Source organism: Macrosteles quadrilineatus, unplaced genomic scaffold (genome assembly GCF_028750875.1).
Source record: "Macrosteles quadrilineatus isolate MER2022 unplaced genomic scaffold, UCM_ALF_1.0 Scaffold_6__1_contigs__length_79288215, whole genome shotgun sequence".
NCBI lineage: Eukaryota > Metazoa > Arthropoda > Insecta > Hemiptera > Cicadellidae > Macrosteles > Macrosteles quadrilineatus.
The window spans coordinates 20215925-20238072 of record NW_026542599.1 but is presented as its reverse complement, the minus strand read 5'-3'; positions in this window follow the sequence as shown (position 1 = coordinate 20238072).

Genomic DNA, 22148 nt, shown 5'->3' with positions numbered 1-22148 from the left:
GGTGAATGATGCCCAAAAATGCTTATCTAACTGACAGGAAAATATATGCTTGTTAATTTCCAACTTCGTACACAATCTGTCTTACACTGTAAAACATATGTCTTATACTCACTCCTAATTAACTGAAACATGAATCTTTTAAAAACCTAAAAAAATTTGATAAATTCTAAGTATGAAAACCTATTCATAAATAATATACATATTGTCAAATGGATAACTAGTTAGTTATTCTTTTAGTTGTGGATAAATTGTAAAATTGAATTCTATAAAATTTCCTCCGATATTTTTTCTAAGCATAGAACAAATTATATATTTAAAATAAAAAGCTTAATAGACAATTATTTAGGACTATTGAACAAATTATTATTTGGCCATGAGTTGACTCATTTAGTTGGTTGGCACGAATCTTATAAAGTACAACTTTAAGATTTTCTATTTTTACGAAACCCAATCCCCTATCATTCGATGAGCGAGTTTAATTAATTGGGAAGGAAGTCACACTTGTAGAATTTTGGGGAGTGAAAGCCCCCAGGATCGTGATTGAAAAAGAAATGTCCAGCCCAAAACTAAATTTTGGTGCGGTGTAATGCATTATGGAATCAACTGACCATTTTTCATTGCGGAAGAAAATGTGAATAGGCTTGTTTACTTGGATATGTTGGAGTTGTATGTAGTCCCTCCATTAAAAGAACTGCAAACTATGATAATTTTCCAGCAAGACGGCACCCCGCCTCATTGGGCTTAATGTTTGAAGGATTTTTTTTAAATCTCCACTTCCCCGGACACTGGATCGGGCTTGATGGCCCGAAATGGCCACCTCATTCCTCCAATATAATACTAATGTATTTATTTTTGCAGGGATTTGTCAAGGACACTGTCCATTCTTCCCCAGTTCGTAATTTACAAACACTGAGGGAGAGAATTAGAAATTGTGTGGCGTCTGTAACTCAGGATATTCCGAATAAAACCGTGAACGAACTGAAAAGACGTCTAGAAGATCTGCAGGCCACTAGAGGTGCACACGTAAAGGTGTATTAACTTTTTAAATAGCTATAAAATCTTAAGAAGTTGACTGTTATATCTGTAAATAGATCTTTATCCTACTTGTACTCGTTTTCATACTATGCGGCTTCCTTATCAGGCCAAGGCTTCGTGGACACCCCGTATATTTAACTAAATATCGCTTATACTACAAACTTTGCGAATCAACTTCTTATGCACATATATTTCGCGACTTCATCCGCATAAATTCAGTTGCTTATGTTGAAAATGAGTGCAGTTATGCATGCTATATTTTTTGCGCATCGTCTCATAAACACCCTAAAGCAGTTTGTAAAGTTTCAAGTTCAACGTGCCTAATTTGCAAGTAACGCATTAGCAGTAAGCATATCTATGTACAGAATAATGTATAACTTGTAGTTAAAACAGGATCTATTGTGTATAGTGGAACCATAATTAATTAAAATAATATTTACTAGCAAAAAAGTTAGTTAATAGTTTGCTTGTATGCATACGCCTTCCTGTTTCTGAAAGTATATTTATATCATGTATTATAAAATATATATTTTTTAAATCTTTGAACCTTTTTCCTCAAGATACGAAGTAAGACAAGTGACAACGTAGCCCTGCAGATATGACGTGAAAGGCTTACACTGAGAAGTGAAAATGTTAAATGCTTAACGTATCTTGACATTTGGTGGGTCAAGATGGACGGTGACATTACTTTTCACCTTAAAAACTGAAGAAAACTTTTGAAAAATGAGCATTTGAAAATTTTCAAAAATAAATTTTTTAGGAATTTTTATTATTTCAAACCGTTACTTGTTGCATATCACAGTAAAGCTAATTTCATAACGAGTAAGAAAATTCAACCAGTGAAGTGCTAAATGCATTGGTATAGGAAATACAGAGTATTAAAAAAATATAGATTTCTTTCAAAAAAACTGCCGCCATTTTGAAACGGAAAAAGATAATTAATTTCGGTTTTCACCAAAATGTTTGTCTATGTAATACCTTTAAAACGATGTATAACATGACATATGTTTACATTTGAAAATTCCGAGATTCGAACTAGTGACGCTCAGTTTTTGGCACACCCTGTATTTGAAAAAAGTTATAGTATTTTTACGTTATTCCTTGGGGTCGATTTAGTGGGAAATAATTTTATTTCATCCTTGTACGCTAAGCCGTTTTCCCGTAATCGATTTGAGACACCTCTCGAGGGACACCCTGTATATATATATATAACTGCTGTAACAGCAGTAAGGCACGATATTTTAAAGATTTAGAAAGAAGTTTTACTTTCAGTATTAAGACAAAAAAAACTATCAGTGTAGGTCAAAACATACTTTAAATATTGACATTTTATACCTAAGTAAATCCTTTTCTGACATACTGGCGTTCTCAAAAGCATTAAATTTTAAAAATCAAATATCTAATTTACTAATTTTACGATATGTTTGTTCATCCTAGAGGCTTCAAATATGTGTACGAAGCATGTATTTAACCAGATTGTGTTTTAGCAATAAACAATGTCCATCAGGGCCAGTATGTGGCCAGAGCTACAGCAGCAGGCCATTATGATGTTGGATATGAGTTGATTTATTGCAATCAGTTTGTCGAGAATACCCCTAACTCAAACATTTAAAATGAATACGTTAAAAAGGTTATCGTTATCTATGAAACAAAGCAAACCAACTAATTTTGAACCATATTTTCATTTAATTGTGGAAACAAAAGATTTAAAACTCAAAATAACTTATTCTAGCATTGATTGATGGTATTGGTTTTGAAAGAGACAGGCAATACGTCCTTTCTCAAACCAGACATTCATTTAGCTGTCAAGTTTAGAGGAGTTTCGTAAAGAAAAATAAAAAAAAAACGTATAAATTTTTCCCGTGATTTTCAGAATAACAACCTTTTAACTGATTGTGTATTCCTAGTAGTCAACATCCATACAATTCAAACTCAATCTCCCTCACTAACCGATTAAAGATTTACTGATACTATTTACGGTCTTTCTTTTTTTTTTTGTCACAAAATGCCGTTTATCGCGTTTTTAAGCCGTATTATTTATCCGACTAGAATATGTGTTGTTATTGCATTATGAAACAAATAAACAATCTATATTGTTTAGTAACAACCACTTCATCATGGATTCGTCTCAACACATAAATTTTATCAAATAAACGTACAAGTACAAGACTGTTCTTTTAATGCACAACTTGTTATACAATAACATGACTATTTTGGAATACAACACAAAAAAGCATGCAAAAATATCATTTTTAAGAGTTTCAAGAGAATGAAGAGTTGAGAGTTTAACAAATAAATGACTGCGTCAATATTTCGCACCAAGGATTTGATTGGACTCACGCCGAAAGAGTTTCGAAAACTGTCACAATTTTTAAACTCAGTCAAAAGGTTCATCAGCACCGTTTAAACTGTTCACACCTTAACTTTTCCGTTCTCCCTTACTTTGTCATTATGAGCTATATATGATTTCATTTAATTGTCCAAATTGATCTTACCTAACTTTTTCATTGAGGTGGAAGACTTTTTAGATTTCCTTTATAAAATCTAGAGATTCACCAATTTAGTTTTGGAAAAACCTATTATGTTTGAAATGCAGTATGGGTATGACATTTTATGTAAAAAAGGCAGATTTTGTTTCAGTTTGCAAGGGAAGATAAAATTTCAAATAATACTTATAATATGAATAGTTTTATGATTTAATAGACTATTTATGCTTCAAATCTAATCTTATCCAATTATGGTAGAAAAATGTAAGGTGTTTACCATCTGAGCTTAAAACTTTTAAGGTTAACCTAATTTACACTGCCAATCGTAATCACTTTATATTTATTAGCTCTTTAAATATTCATTTAAATACCATTGCAGGCTATAAACCATTATAATAAAAACAATCATAGTATAATTTGCTATGTCTAATTAATTTTAGTTTTAGCGAATTTCCCTATAGGGAAGTAGCTATTACCGTAGGTCTCATGGTAAGACTTAGGCCCGGGACCGATTTACTTTTTCATTTTGATGTCCCCAGAGGCCAAAAACACCACTCGTTCAAATTTTTATATATGTATATATATATATATATATATATATATGTGTCCGTGAACACGATAACTTGAGTAATTTTTATCCGATTTTGATGAAATTTGGTTTGAAGGTGTAAGACGGGATAAACTTGAATGAGTTCGCGATCCAGCATGATCGGACCATGGGAACAGGGTTTTATGGGGGGTTTTATGGGGTAAAAATTGGTTTTTCTCACTTTTGACCCTCAAAACACAAAATTTCCCAATTTTTCTCTAAACCTTCTTAAAGAGCTTAAAAAAACAAACAATTCAGTATATCAAAGTGTTTTTTACGGTTATTGGTTACGGAGAAATCTAAAAAAATGGTAAATTTAAAATTCCCATGTTATTCTTATGGAGAATATTGTAAAATGTTGTAGTTTGCTTGTTTATGGATATCTTTTGATCAAACTTGGCAAATATATTCATTTTATACTAAGCAATAATTATTTTACTTAAAACACACACTTTATTAGTTTCCTTGTAGCAGCAAACCTAGGTACTCGTTAAACCTAATGTTATTTAAATAGATCAATTGAAAATCAATTCAGCCAAATGGAAATTCGCTTAGGCGTCAGGTTTGCTGCGGCGGGGGTATTTATTAACCACAACAGGTTTTCTTTTAAGTCACGTATTACACTTTACTAAGATTATGGTATTCGTACACCTGACTAGATTAATATACAAGGTACGAAAACATACACAAATGTATAATATGTGTTTGAAAGTAGTTTTGTTGATACAAACTATAATTCTCATTTCAAAAATGATTATATTTTATTAATTATTAATCATTTACCTTACTATACTATTTCTATAATATGACAATTCCTACAATCCTTAGTATTTTTAAATGTTGGCATGTTACTAGTTAAATTGATAACTATATTATTACAAACTAATATTTTTAGAATCTAATATTCAATGCTAATATATAAACTCGGGTTCACGATTGGTTTAGCTGTTATAGATTACGAGTCTTGTGTGTTTAAAGCTGGTTTTAAATCTTGAGATCTATGAAGACTTTATCACAACATTAAAGTAACTATAACTATTCGTCTCAAAGTTTACATGTTTATCTAACTAGAAGTAGGACACACTCCTTTGATAAAACTAAAAGATTGCACGAAGACCAATAAATACTAAGCGCCGTCTTCTAAACAGCCACATGCATTTTACTTAAACCCAACATGCTACCAAGTTAGTTGATGACCAAAATCAATGTAAGTTTGTTATCTCTTCTATTAATTGTATTTCTATTAAATGTTCTATGAATTGTTCTAGTAATTGGAGCTGATTTATAAAACAGATTTAATTAACTGTTATCTGACTTATATCATATAACTATGCTATAATCATGAACTTTCTAACAAATATACAGATTTTATCGTTTATTTTCTATATACTGTATTTTAAAGTATTGTTTTAAACTTACTTTGATTCCAAGCTGTCTATTTTAAATTTAAATAGTTAAATATTAAACTAGTATTGATCAAATACTACCTAAAACGTTATTTAAAGACCAAATACAAACTCCGAAATATTATATGCTTGCGTTGTGAATCCTACAACAAATTCGACATATTATTAATGGCAGTGTACCCTGTAAGTAAACTTAAGTAACTATCTAGTAGATTGTAGTTGTTTGTGATCACGTTAAGCATGCAGTTATGCATGATATATTGTTTGCGTATCGTGCTATGAACACGATAACACATGAACATGATTTACACGATGTTTGTAAAGCAGTTTACAAACTTTCAAGCTCAACTTGCCTAATTTGTTAAGCAGCTCATTATCCTTATGTGCTGAATTATATAGACTGTGTAGTTGAAACATATAGTTTAATGTATTTTGAATAATTCTAGTATCCGGTAAAAATCTATTTATAATACTTATCTGTTTATTTTTAATTAGTATTTGTGTAAATTAATCGATATACGAACATATAGTATACATTATCCAACCCACTATTATTGCTAGATAGTTTTAAATTAATTATGAAACATTTGACGATTAATAATATTACAGTATGTTAGAATTCAACATTTTTAAGTATTTAATGGTTCTAAAATCGCACGCCTGGAATTTCACATGTAGGTTAATTATTTCTAGTGTACCCTATTTTATTTTAAATTAAATTTTAATGAAACCCCATTTTGTAATTCTATAAAAGTTAATCTGCAAATATAAATGACATATAAATTAATTCAGCACACAGGAGATAAATAAATAGTTTTACTTGTAAAAGCATAAGATACGTAATGAACAATTATGGCACAAGGTTGATAAGTAAGTAGATCTTTTGAGCAAATTGACTTAATAAATCTTACCATTAACGTTTTTCTAAGATAACCACCTAGTGTTTCTAGGCAAAACGAGTAAAAAAAACATTGCAGTAACAACAAAACAAATCGATATATGCTTTACAATCAATAATAATAATAAAATTTGAATTAAGTAACAATAATAGTTAACAAAGAATAGCATTTTAAAAATTGATTTTAAAAAAAACAATGCATTAACAAAGAATAGAATTAAAAGAAACATTCATCCTTCAGTCTTTCATTTTATTAGTAACTTTTATATTGACTTTTAAATTTAAGTTCTACGAAAAGCTATTCATACATAGGATGTGTAAAGTGTTTATCCAGGATATAAAGATTTCATCCCGATATCACTAAACTGTTTATTCAATTTTTTTATTTATTGGTGACACTCGTGACGGTACATTTCTTGTTGGCATTTTAAATTAATAATTACGTATTTACAATGTGTGGATCCATCCTACCTTATTCGCATCATATATGGTTGATATTAACATTTAGCTGATGCCATCATAGACTTTTACGAATATAATTGGTATTTTGAGCAACGTTTGACAAATAAAATAAAATAAACTATCAAAACAGTTATGGTATTGAGATAATAAAAACCATATCAATATTAGGCTTTATTTCTTCAGTTTCAATAAGAAAAACAATAATACCTGAGATGTATGCCTTGGGTAAAGTAAAATAACGTTGCTACTCTTGTGACACGTGATCTGTCTTTGTAATCCTAACATTGTCCCTACACAGTCTCATGGCATTATATATATATATATATATATATATATATATATATATATATATATATATAAACTGTTGTTCATCATATATCTTTGAGGTTTTACTAAAAAAACTATTTAAACTTGAAATACTATTTAACTATATAGCTATAGTTATAAATATATAACTTTATAACTATTTTACGCATTGAAATAAGTAGATTACATGTTAAGCGTTAAATCGGCCTAAATTACTATACTTTCTTAAAAAAAGGTTTTTAAATAATAATAAAAAAATATATTAATTTAGCTCACTTAGTTGAGCCTAACTGTTCGAAGTGTATGGCAAGTAGAATTATTAATATCGTTTACAGGTTAACGTAAACATAAAATGTTCAAACGAGTTGTAGAGTAAGAGAAGATAGATTGGTTTTAACAGATTAACTAAAGACAAATGAGACCAAGTGTCTCGTGAATTAAGACTGGTTGGAGGTAAACGTTTCTGTTTTCTCAACTAGTTTACAAATTTGTTAGTTTTTTTTAAATACATACATTTTAAATTATTTGTAGAGAAACGATTTTTTTAATAAATATAAACGGTATGAAAATTTTTTAGTTATATGAGGCTTATTAATTTAAAAATTTTCTTCTGTAACCTTTATCACATTATAAAACTTATTTTTATTGACATGGAAAATAGCTATTTATTTTTATGCATTATTAATCGCCAAATTGTAAATATTGTCTTAAGTTAACTGACTATTTAGGCTTGGTGAATTTCGGTTAATTCAAAGACTATTTTACTTTCGTTTGACTTTCTGCCTCAATTCTACGCAACTCTAGTTCGCATAAGCTGACTAGTTTATATATATATATATATATATATATATATATATATATATAAGGGTTTAACAAATTCTATTTCATGAATGCAGCTTAAGCTATGGCGTACTTCAAAATGACATATTACATAATATTTTTCTTCGTCTAAAGCTGTCAACACTTGAGCCTGAGCATCTCACACGCAGCAAAGAAAAAATATTTTTAATTAACTTTTACAAAATATATAAATATTTTTTGTATAAATGTTTAGGTACGTTTTAGTTGTGGAAATGGTTTAGCATAATATTTGCAAAATGAATTAGGATATCCTGCTGTGGACGAGGTTATATATTTTCTTTCAAATTGCATCCCCTCGTCTTGAATACTTGTTTGTACCTCTAAGTATGTTTTATCAACTTAGTACATCAACTCAATAACAGTTCAAAAGAGTAATTGCTATTCAATAATTTTGCCTCTACTTAATTTGAGATTTCTTACGGGCATTTTTATGTCCCACCTTCACATCCTATGACGCTAATTCTACCCCCGAACTACTTTAGTTTATTTAATGCTAGTCCTAGTGGGTTGTGGAATTATCACATGGATAAAATCCATTGGTGATTGGCGGGATTTGAACCAGGGACCTCGGGCACAGAAGCACCAAATCCTACAAGTATATATAACGTTATTTTCTAACTGAATAATACACCTGTTTGATGCCTTACTAACCCTTATAACAAAATCAAATTTGCTCAAATATACCCTTAATGTACTGAAATATTGTGAGCGATAATTTCTTTGCCTTTAACCTTCTAAAATTCTAATGTTTGGATGTAGTGCCAGTAAAGCCATGGTGATGTATTAATAAAAGATTTTAAATGTATTAATTGATCACTAAACTTGCATTAAACATTGGTTTAAAAAGTGTTAATATGAATGAGACAGAAAAACATGAGAATAATAAAGTCTTTGAATCAACAATGGCTATTGCAATATCTCAAAATAATGTATATAAACGCCTCTTCATAAATGATACATTTAGGTTTTCTCAATCTAGAACCATTTAAAACCTAAAAATAATCTTTTTATTTACGTAATGTTCTGGGTAGTTTAAGTATAGGTTTTGTTTACACATTAAACATTTATAATTTTAGAAAAATAATATATTTTTAAATCTTGTTTGAATTTGAGTTTTTTTTTCATCTTCAACCTCTCTAATTTAAACCTGCTTACACTTGAGTAATTATGGTTTTGCAAGGTAAAATATTTAACAGTATCTAAACTAGCAATCATTATCAATAAATATTAAAGAATAAATTAAATAAAATATTACCCTTTTCTATATTGTTTAGACAATCACATGTCCGGAAAAGAATTATTACTAATCAGTATACCGGAAAAAATTAAATTTAGCTGCTGAAAACAACTAATTGGCATTTAAACACTGCTAACTAAATGCATAAAAATGTGTCCAAGAAACTCTTAAAGTAAATCTTTTTATTTGAAAAGCTATTACCTTGCTGTCAAAATTTAATTCTGAGGCAAAAGTTTCAAAACGTTAACAGATCCTTTAAATAAAATACTTAAAGAATGTAACATTTAATTTTAAACATTCTGAAAGATCTTTTATTATAATTTTAATATTTCTATGGTTTCGTTTAGTGACGAAATGTTTTGAAAACGTTTTCAACATGTTATAAATTATTAGGTGTGTAGGGTCATCATAGTCTATAGGTAAATTGGAATAAGCTCAATATGTATATTTATAGATCAACGATTTTTTTTTAACTATGGATGAAAAAACATAAAATGACCAACGGGGAACAGTTGGACGTAATAGGAATGTTAACTCAAACAGTGAGATAATATCTTGAATCCATGTCCGTAATAGTATGTCGTTTAGAGTGATGCTGTATTCTATTTTCTTTTCAATAATTGTGAGTTCAGCTGAATTTACACTTTACTTACAATGCTATCAGAAAAAGAATTTTATCGTTAAAATATTTAAACGAAAGTCAATAGGAAATTTTACAACAATTTATAAACAATGTATGTATAATGTTTAAAAAATTATGTCAACTTTTGATCAGACACGCACAAATCTTTATCCAATATGGCGGATCCAAGATGGCGGCAAAAAATGTATACCCAGTCAAAATGAAGTAATTATTACTTTACAATGATCTGACGTGGTCCTGGGTTGATATCTTAAGAAATGTAGAAAAAAGTAGGGGGGAACTCATATAAAACTCACCCTGTATATCCATTGTACGTACAATTGTGATATGCTGTCTATAAATAGTAAAATCCACTGTCAATATATTTAACACGTTGTACTACTATGAAAATGTTTATATTAAAAAAATAAAATATGTTTAGCTAACTGTCATGTAGCGTTGTAATAATTAGATTTCCTAGAATTATGGAATTTTGATATATAACTAAATAGACACATTTACTTTATAAAATACTTTTTCAAGGTCTTGTTCTATGTACTTCATTTCAAAAATGTCTTTGGATATTAAAATATATAATATGAGTTTATGTTTTCACATGTTATAGGTAAATTATGTTATTTCACAATAATTTAGTTAAGTATATAAGAAATACTTAACAGAATACGCGTTAAATTTTATTAAAAATCATGGATGATGTAAAAAAGATAATTTTTTACCGGTTTACAATTTACCACAAATGTATTTCAAAATGCTAAGTTGTTTATTGTACATTAACACTATTTATTTTTGCTTATTGTTTATTGCGTGTTTATTGTTCATATAAACTAATTACAACATATATTTATAGAACTTATTTATTCAATCAGTCTCAAAATCGGCTTCGCTTAACTAAGGGATGTTAATATGAGCACTTTCACTAATTAAGGGAAGTATTAGATTGGCCCTAACTTACACTTCCCTCAATGGGTTCCCTAAGTAATCTCCACTATGGAACCTTAACTAATGATCTCTGATCACCCTTTAATTATAATTTGTCGTTATATAGTTTATTAATAATACTTGAAAATCCACCAACTAGATACAATACTTTTTTGGTCAGTTTCCATTAAGAATTTCCTATTAGATTTTCCATTGTAAATTGTTTAGGTTCAAATATTAGTACAATGTTTATTGTTTTTCCTTCAGTTCCTTTTCCTGTTAACTATTATAAAAAAATATTTTTGCACACTCTCGTAAGTTATCAGTTCCTCACCATGTGCCATATTTAAAAAAAATGTCCATAATTTAAAAGAAATTTGAGGAAAAATCCAAAAACAGTTAGGCAAATTAAATTTAAATTATGTATGAGAACATAATAGAAAACTTTAAGTACCATTTAAAATTTAATAAATTTGTACAAAGATGTCAAATCTGTTAAATGTAATTATCATATCTGTTGTTTTCCATTGAAATGTGACCTGTAGAATAAATCTCAGTTAACCACCAGACGCATGAGAAGGAACAACGCAGTATGTTAATTAGGCTCATTACATGGTGGAACTTTTACCATATATTAATGTAGAAAGTTGCACCTGTAGTGTAATATGGAATGATACTGTAATTTTACAAATACAAAAATGTCATTAAGTAGCTTTTCAGGAACTTAGAAATCCAAATAGCCGTAAAAAGCATTTTTATAACCCAGTAAGATGTGTTTTGTTATAGAAAAAGACATTTTAATTGTCAAATGTTGTTAAGAATGGCATACAATTATTACTATGTCATTATTGTCCAAGGATAAAATTTTTTTATTTTTACCCAACTTTATTTATCGTTATAATATTATAGGATACAAAAAATTGCATATACAAGATCTTCATCATTATTAGTTTTGCCAAATAGCATTTGTCAAAATAAATCTACCAATCAATAACAATCAATTACATCGCTGATCATTACACTCAATTACTCAACGCACACACTATTTAGCCTCTAATTCTATGTGTTGAGGGACAACCTGGAACAAGATTTAGTTTGTCAATAACGGATTGAAGCGATACATTATCGTTTGTTCTTTTCATTTCATGTATTTTGACAAAGGAGACATTCAAACTTCCAATTTTCTTATTGGGTGAAGGTTAATTTTTTTAACAGTAAAATTCCTTATTTTTTAATAGAACGTTTATAATATGCGTGTATCCTATGACTATTACTAAAGGATTGTTATTTTAACTTGAGTGCTAGGGTAATAAATATAGCAAAAACTTTACTTTAGATAATATTCTATTATATTATAAAAGTGATACAATCAAATTTGATGTAAACGGTTAAGGTCATTTACTAAATAAAAATATAGGCATATAGCACATCAAAATGAAGGCTAGAGTGTGTAGATTAGCCGAAAACTATTGATATGGACGAATTTCCTAAGGGCGCTGCCCCACAGGATGATTTTCAAAGGACTAGGCCTGGCACGCTTCTAATCTTTACATGATTTAATTTAGGGGGAAATCATTAGTTTACTCTGAAAGCAGTTTAGTATTCCAGATAGATTAATCCATTCCCAAACTCCACACTGCTCGCCTTTACTACTTGCTACGACATGGATCTATTTGCCCTCCTTCCCTATACCATTTTAGAATTGCAGATACATAATTGCCACAGACAGTTCCCACACTCCACACTGCTTTCCTTTACTACTTTCTTCACCACTTCCTACGTCTCGGACCTATTTCCTCCCTTCCCATAGCATTTTAGTATTGCAGATACCTTAATCTAATCGTCGTGAACAGTTCCCAAACTCCAGACTGCTCCCCTTTACTACTTCCTTCACCACTTCCTACGTCTCAGACCTGTTTTCCTTCCTTCCCATAGCATTTTAGGATTGCAGATACCTTAATCTAATCGTCATAAACAATTCCCACAATCACGACTGCTCGCCTTTACTATTTCCATCACCACTTCCTACGTCACAGACCTGTTTCCCTCCCTTCCCATAGCATTCTAGGATTGCCAATACCCTTATCTAATCGTCATAAACAGTTCAATCATTAATGTACTCTGAACAGTCTTAGTATTGCAGATACATAAATCCATTCCCAAACTCCACACTGCTCGCCTTTACTACTTCCTTTACCACTTCCTACGTCGTGGACCTGTTTCCCACCCTCCCCATAGAATTTCAGGATTGCGGACACCTTCATCTAATCGTCATAAACAGTTCCCACACTCCAGACTACTCGCCTTGACTACTTCCTTCACCACTTCCTACGACGCGGACCTGCTTTCCTTCTTCCCTTAGCATTTTAGGATTGCAGATACCTTAATCTAATCATCATAAACAGTTCCCTCACTCCAGACAGCTCACCTTGACTACTCCCTTCACCACTTCATACGTCACGGACCTGTTTCCCTCCCTTCCTATAGCTTTTTAGAATGGCCAATACCCTTATATAATCGTCATTAACAGTTCCTACACTCCGGACAGCTCGCCTTGACTACTTCCTTCACCACTTCCTACGACACGGACCTGTTTTCCTCCCTTCCCGTAGCATTTTAGGATTGCCAATACCCTTATCTAATCGTCATAAACAGTTCCTAAGCTCAAGACAGCTCGCCTTGACTACTTCCTTCACCACTTCCTACGCCGCGGACCTGTTTTCCTTCCTTCTATAGCATTTCATGATTGCAAATACCGTAATCTAATCGTCATGAACAATTCCCACACTTCAGACAGCTCGCTTTGACTACTTCCTTCACCACTTCCTACGTCACGGAACTGTTTCCCTCACTTCCCATAGCATTTTAGCATTGCCAATACCCTTATATAATCGTCATAAACAGTTCCCACACTCCACACTGCTCGCCTTTTATTGAAACATGTCATTCATAAAGCATCAATATGAAGCAATAATTGATGCTATTGCTACACTAAGGTATGTTGTCATATTCTTAGGGATTTAGTAACATCAAAAGTAGGGGTTTGAAAGTAAGTAGGTTTACGCTTTTAAATCAGTTTATATTTTCAAACTAAGTCATAGAGTTGCTGTATTTTAAAACACACATCAGCACCACTTTAATATCTAGGTCACATTTTCTTCCTGTTGCAAAGCACGGGTATAGCAGCTTGTAATAACTAATAAGGAATACACACAAAACTTACGTATGAAAGTCGTACACGGAGAACAAGTATCAGTAAGTTACTTAAAAATAATAATGGAAAACTTAATTCAGAACACTATTGACATTTTTTTTTATATTGTAACAATTTAAAACACATTAAGCATCCAAACCAAGTACATTTTTGTTCACAAACCAAAATGATTATTAATATCGAATATTTCATCGATACACAAAGAAGAAAATACAGTTACAGTGAATTAAAATAATAAAATAATTCTCTTCGACCGAAATGGTTGAATTATGTCTTATTGTTGAACTTATTGTCTGATTTTACTAGCCCTTTTTCCATGCCATGTAGGATTAAAAACATAAGTCGATGATCTAAAACCACTTTTAAAATTAATTGAATTACTCCCATACCCTTTAAAATGAATTCTAACCCTACCTTACCCGTCGATTTACCTTGTAAAATATTTTAATTAAAAACTGTTCAAGGTCACGACGACTATGTTTTTGTACCATTGTGCCATTTTTATCCCACTGTCTGTGTACCTACAAATTACAATCAAGTAAGCCAATAAAAGTGCTATAGTAAATGAAAACTTGGTATTTTTTTATGCATCTGAAGGGAAACCAATATTTTTTTAGAATAACCAAGAGCAATAAAATATGCATGATAAGAACTTGCTTAGTTTGCAATCTGGTGTTTACATAAGTTCAAGAGTCTGTTTGCATTGCAAATCAAGCTTGGTTTACATGTTCGGATCCTCGTCGCATTAATCCTTGTTAGTTCTTAACGATAAGTTACTGTAATGCAAAACGTATTGGAAGTTTTGAAACTACGTTACTATAATTTATTTTGAAATACTTGTTCTCAATTATAATTATGTGTATATATTTTTTTATTGGAACCTAGGCTATAATGCTAAAGGTGGTGACGTCCTATAATCCAGCTACTAGGAGGTCACAAATTGTAGATACTTAATATGTCTACACTGTGGATGCGATACTTTCTGGTGTAGATTAACGTCCGCACTAGTGAGTACTACGATTATCTGTAGTACTTTTCCGATAATCAGACCATTGTTTTTAATTGCAAGCCAAAAATGTGGTTCGGATTCCACTATAAACTGTGGTTCCCTTGTTTCCATTGGCGGTATTGGCTATTAATTAACATTTGTGTCTAAGGTACAAGTCCAACATTCATCTCCAATCCCACTCGACTTAAAATATTTACATTCGTATGGTTGCCATTTGTAATTAAAGTATAAAGTAAAGTATAAGGCTAACAGCACTACTTAATACTTTTTTTATTATGATATACTCAATCAGAGCATTAAGGTTACTTACGTTACATTATGTAAGGTTTCAGTCCACAACCATTACCGTTAATCTACATTCAACAATATATAGTATACCTATTAAATGTAGGCTATACATAAAAGTATAGACTTAGTTAAAAAAGGCCTTTCTCATGACAGAATGTATAACTGTACGGTATCTTCACGGTGCATATTACCTTTAAAGGTGGGTTATTCTTATTTGTTAAACTTTAATGACTATATGTACTGGATGGTATAAAATTATAAAGCTATATATTACTACATGTATAAAAATACACAATTATATATACTATTATCGGGCATAACATTTATTCAAGTATTTTATCGTAGTGTTAAAAGGTAAGATGTTGATCATATATTCTCTCACAAAACCCTTGAGAATATTATCACCAAAACCCTAAGGTAACGAAAGCAGCATGTATTTACTCTCCATGCACTTGCCTCCGACTTGTTTTCTTCCTGGATGTAAATATAAGGTATTGAGCCTCAGATATAAGGGTGTCTCGGACATGTTGAGCATAATACAGGGTGTCCCGTAAGTAATCAAAACTATTTTAGAAACAGATTTAACGTTTTTTAGGCAGATTCATACCCTTATAGCAGTTGATACATTTGATATTATATTGAAATATATCTTTTAATAATATATTGATATTGTGGCTATATAATCATCGTATTATAGTAACAAATAACTATGACAAACACCTGTTACAGATAATTTTGATTCATTATAACACTAATCAATAGCCTAATGCTTTTGTAATACGGTGAGTGATTTTAGTTATAATGCATCATATTGATTTCGTTACTTAGCACTTTCATCTTGTTTGCACGTACAAAGTACATTTAATTCCAAGTTATGGCCACACGATATTGTTTCGACATTAATATTTTATTCAAATACATTAAAACAATTCGAGGGAAAAACAATACCAATCTTAATATTGAAACTGGTTATCTATCGTTCAGTGTTTCAACTTAACTTATACTGTATAATACAACTACCATATGTTCGTCAAACCCTTTTTTAAGTCTTTAATTAGCTCATGTATTAATTGGTGCAGTTACAATCTAATATTCAAGACTATAAAAGTACGTCTACCTACTTCGGATTTTATTATGCGATGCAATAAGACCTGTGAGAACATACATGAAGATGAAATAAATAAACGCTACTTCTATCAAGACACGAGATCTGTCTTTGGGAGCCTTTAAATGTTTTTTGTGAACTCTAGGTGTTGCAAATATTTACTTGTTATTTTTTAGCTGGAAGCTCATAATATATTTACCATGTTTACTAGCATTGTTTAACATCATCACAATTAAATGCCGCAATGCGTTTGATCAAGGCAATATTAACCGTTGTAATTAATTGCTACTTATACATTGATGTGCACGATTGTCCTGAGCAATTATGTAAATTGATTGTGGTCAATCACTGACCTTTGGTGAGAGTCTATAAATTAGCTAATAAGTGAAATAAATACGGAATATAAATTGGAAATTGATAAAGTTTATTCAATACATATTAGTTTAAAGATCACGTTTGCAGTTTATGGTTCAACAACATTGAAAATTATTGATTTGTTGGCCAATATAGTGCGTTCGATAATTTCGAATTTTAAATAATTTTTAATAATTCTATGCTTAATCCTTTAAAGGAATATTTTTACATTACATACAAACGAAAGTTCAATATAATAAAATGTATAATTCAAATTAAGTATAATTTATTTAGATATTCAATATTTATAAAACTATTACTCCATCTGTTAAATTTGTAATTGCATTTAGACAGTTAATAACAACCCAGTGAATATAGGGCAAAACCTCAAAAAGCGGGTTTTCTTTTACTAACATTATTATTGTACAGATTTTAATTTCATTTTATCAGAGGGGGGGGGGGTACTTTTAATCTCTTAGGGATGAGCTTACGGGTTGTTTCAATGAGGCTTGAATTACAAGTACATTAAATTAAAAAAATAACAAGATTGGAACTGCAGCTTTGTAGAAACCAGCTAATACATTTTATTTCAATATTTTACATTATTCCCATATTTAAAATGGGAAATATATCAAAAAGTCCAATTCATACGCTGTTCAGACCTAAATATATCATATACAGCATAGCTAAAAAATATATAACAATAAGTATAGCTTATAAAAAAATAGTTTTGACCACAAATAGTAGGAATAGCAAGGTTTAAACAGACAGATATATAAGTCAAATAGAATCGATCACAGACAATGAACAAGTATCATCAATGCAGTAAATATAAGACAAGTAACTTACAACTTAAATTACAACTGTTGTAATCAGGACTTGTAAACAAACGACCAATTGTGGTAAGTTTGACTGCAGTTCTGGTCAACTTAGTTTAGGAATGTCAAATCTAATTTTAAACTCCCTTAAATTTAATTAATATCTAAAAAATTTTAAGATACCAAAAATAGATCAGTTATTTATCGAAAATATCACTAGAATGTAGCCTAAGCTAAGTGTTGGTATTGTTTTCACATAAAACCCCCTGAGTATTAAAGTTGAACTAATTTTGAGATACGTGGATTCTTTTATATTAGTCAAAGCAGTTTTTATCATCCTTTGATTAGATGAAAACTTCACTTTGTGATTAAAATACATAAAATGTCAGTATTAAGGTTTATAACTCTATTTTGAAAGTAAAACTATCTAAATACAGATAAGCTGGATACTGGCTGACTGCACCACTGCAAATAGGAAAATCACGTTGTCATGGCAACCATCTTGTTTACATTTAGGTGACCTGGTTCACACCATTTGACATTACACTGCACTAGAGTTATTTCTAGCTTACAATCTATATTGTTTACGGAATGTTTGTAAAGAAATAAAATAATGTACATGAAAATGCACATACCGTATAATTTTTATAAATTATTGAAATAATTAAAAATATGTTACACGTGTTTTCCTGATAATAATGAAATTTAAAATGAAAATTAATATAAAGTCAACGTTAAAATATTCTCCAATAACAAGCTCCAAATAGTCATTTTCCTGGAACACAACACTGTATACTTCCCTTAGGATGATTCCAAGCTGTTTTTTGTTAATTATATTGATGACATTTAATAAGACTTATAGATTCTGTTTAGAGGGAATTCGATGGGTAAAGTAGTTTTACAATGCAACGAAATCGTGTATTAAAGTAGTTTGTTAAGTATTATATTTATTAATTACATAATTTCAAGTATCTTGTCCCGTGCTCTGTCTGTAACTTATACACATGTTTAGGCTTTTAAATTCTATCTTGTGTTTAATTATGGTTGTTTTAGTTTAGTGTTCATGTAGTAAAACTGGTGTGCTAAATTTATTCTCACAATTATTTTGAGTATTTTCATTTTCTAAAAGTATTTATCTCTAGCAAATGAGACGACAATATAAATCATAAGATTTTACACGAAGAACGTTGACAGCAAGTATAGATGGGAAACTTATTTCCACACATTTTATAGTTGGTTGATACTGATTATATTTTGTTGGAAGTATCAATTCAACATGTGTTAATTGAAAATGATGAGGTAACACTAATTTTGTTTTCAGACAAAGACTACTCGTAAAGTTAATATTTCAACTAACAATGGTGTAAACATCCTCTTAATATATATATAAATCACAGCTCAGGACGGAGAATTCTTTAATCCAGTGAAGGTTTTGTTCAAGTAGCAGAAGCATCGTTACACCTTTACTCATCGTTTGATTTTATATATATTCCTGTAAAGCTTGAATTCGTTCCTTTAAACTTTTAAGTATTATGTTAAGCTGTACTGTTTTGGTAAAATAATTAATATTGGTTGTTATTATCAGTGATAAAAAGAGGTAAAATGTTGTTTAACAATTTTAGTTAATCACTCAAGGTAATGTATACTCAAGGTATTATGGTCAAAAGAAAAGTACTGTAGTATGAATATTTTTGAAATAATTTCACAAATGTAATTCAAGACATCTCAAATGAGACATCACAACTACTTCAAATGAGAAGCTGTCCAAATCCATAAATACGTTATGAACATTGAACATGCTAGGGATCGACCTCGTGTTCTTTTCTTTAAGTCCCAGACGCTAACTTCTATTCTCACATCACATTCACATTAACTTTGTGGTTTCTGTACATAATGTTATTTTTATTACAAAAAATAATGTCGGGGATCTGAATGTGTACAGTTTAGTTAGCGATACACGAGCTTTTGTTAACAGAGTAGCGTTGTTAAACGAACCGTAAAATTAAATGTCTCCAGCCTAACTTGCTGTTTAACACGTTTAAGTCTTGATATAGTTTCCGTAATCAAAACAGATTTTAGAAGTATAAAAAGTATCTATTTAAAAATGCACCTTTAAAATCTTTTTATTGGAAAAAAAGGAAGAAAAACTATCAAATACATTTTGAAAATGGAAGTCTTTATTTTCCCTTAAGCATGTGCATGCAGTGGGAATCGTCCATACAATATAAATAAATAATGTGTACAGAGTTTCAGGAATAAAAAAGCACAAAACGGAGAAAACCAAAAGCAAGCCATGCACAAAAACAGAGCAATTAAACCATGTACAAAACTACTGGCAAAAAGATAAATCAATCAGTTACTTACATTGAAAAATTCTTTACTGTTTCTTTAGGGACGTTAAAGAAATTGGAGGAATTTCCAATTTCTGGATATATATGGAACTTTTCCCAACCATTGTTTGAAATCGTACTGAAAACACATGCAGATTAAAAAAGTCGGTAAAATTAGTTTTAGGCGACAGATTAGTTGGATAAAATGTAACTGAACTTGAACCATACTTACATAAACACTATGGTAATAATATGTATTTGATGGTAAAGAGGTTATAAGTTATTTATACAGCAAGTATACGAGCCAAGGTTTATTACAATGAGTGAAATGATGCATTAACACAAATCAACCGAATGGTGAAACTAGTGCGTAAACCAAACTTCCGAACTATCTGAGGGTGATAACGTGTAATTTCGCCCGTGAGAGACTATTGTGTTGTGATTGTATTGGTTTGGAAGTGGAAATACGACGAATATGCGAGTCTATAATACTGCTGCATTTACAAGCATTACAGACGATTTCTTCTCTATTATCTCTCCTTTTGCCCACGAGGAAAATGTTTAACCCTATGGGAGTTATTTCCAGGCTTTAAAGAAAAATCAAATAAGGCATATGTGTTTTTGTCGGTAAAAAATATTTAAACTCCTCGTTGATTTGTTACGATTGCAAAGTATTTTGATTTTAAGATAAGTTTAAAATGGGAGTAATTTTTTTTTTGTGAATAAAATATATGGGGTTGGTAAAATGGTTTTTTTTTATATCTACGGTACCGTCGTAACATTCAAGTTCATTCGCTAAAACAATCAGGTTTTTTAATATATTTAGTTACCCAAAACACCTAAATATTTCTGTACACATTACTGTATTTAAGTCGAATACACCCCCGTAATCAGGAACCTATTTTCATAAATTTGGTACTGTATCATTAGAATTGTATTAAAAACTCTTTGATACAATTAAACCAAAGCAATTTCATTACCTGGTGTAATTTTCATGTAGGCTTGGTTAAAAAAACGTATTGGCTACCATGAAACTAAATATTTAGATTATTCATTTGTTTCTTAAAACAATTTCTGGAGTTATCAATCCATGTACTAAATTCGTTTTTGCTACAAATAGTTGTTTTAAAACAAAATAGTGTTTCGCGACTATGCCTGTAACTTTTTAGATTTTTAATTGTTTACTGGATAATTTAGTTCGTATTTGTCAAGGAAAGATACAGAGAGTAAATACAATTTTTATAAAAACACACTTAAAACAAAGTAATTTATATAAATAATTGTAGAATACTGGAAAGAATGATACCTTAAATAGCCTGAATGGAGTTCGGGGACACCCTGTATAAACTTGCCGTTACAAACATAAAAATAGCTGTTAAAAACAGATTTCCCTATAATTTTGCGCGATCCGCATATTAAATAGGAACGTGCCTAACAGTTGAGGAAAATGATAAGGCTAATCCAATGTTGTTGACAACATTTTCTTCTAGAGTAATATTTTAGAAGTAAATGCAATAAAGCTTGCGAGATGACGCACCTTGGCAAAGCAAATAAACACCGCTCCTGCCATGACACACTATACGTCTTTCTATTCTTAAGATTTGTTTTTCTTACATAAATTGTTGTTAAACTTGAAATATTTTGTTTGTTTGGTTTATTTTATCTTTTATATTTCTTAACATGATTATTTTGATTATTTTTAATGATAGTTGTTTCTTAACCTCATTTTCTTAGGGAGAAGTTAATTCCAAAAAAGTGTTTGCGAATTATCTAAAATTCAGGGCACTTATTGTTTTTCCTACAGTTACCTAACAATGTACATGTTCTCTCACTCATTTGAGAAAGCAAAGTGGCCAATTCGCTCATCAGTGAGACCATGTTAACATTGTCTCACTCTAATTACTTTGTCTCACTCCAGATTTGCAACGTGAAGGCACGAAATAGTGAGCGTGTAACATGCAGGCAACGTCGTATGCGCGCGAAATACGTTGGAAGCACTGGCTGTAAATCAGCTGGTCAGCTGTTGTATTGTTGTATTTGTCACTTTACATTAAATGTTATATTAAAAGTTCACTTCTGTGTAAAAATAGGTTATGTTTCTTCACAAATTTTTTTTTTGTTTTATGGTAACTGTAGGAAAAGTATAATGTGCAACTCGAGTTCAAAGTACAATTGCCTTACTCAAGAAA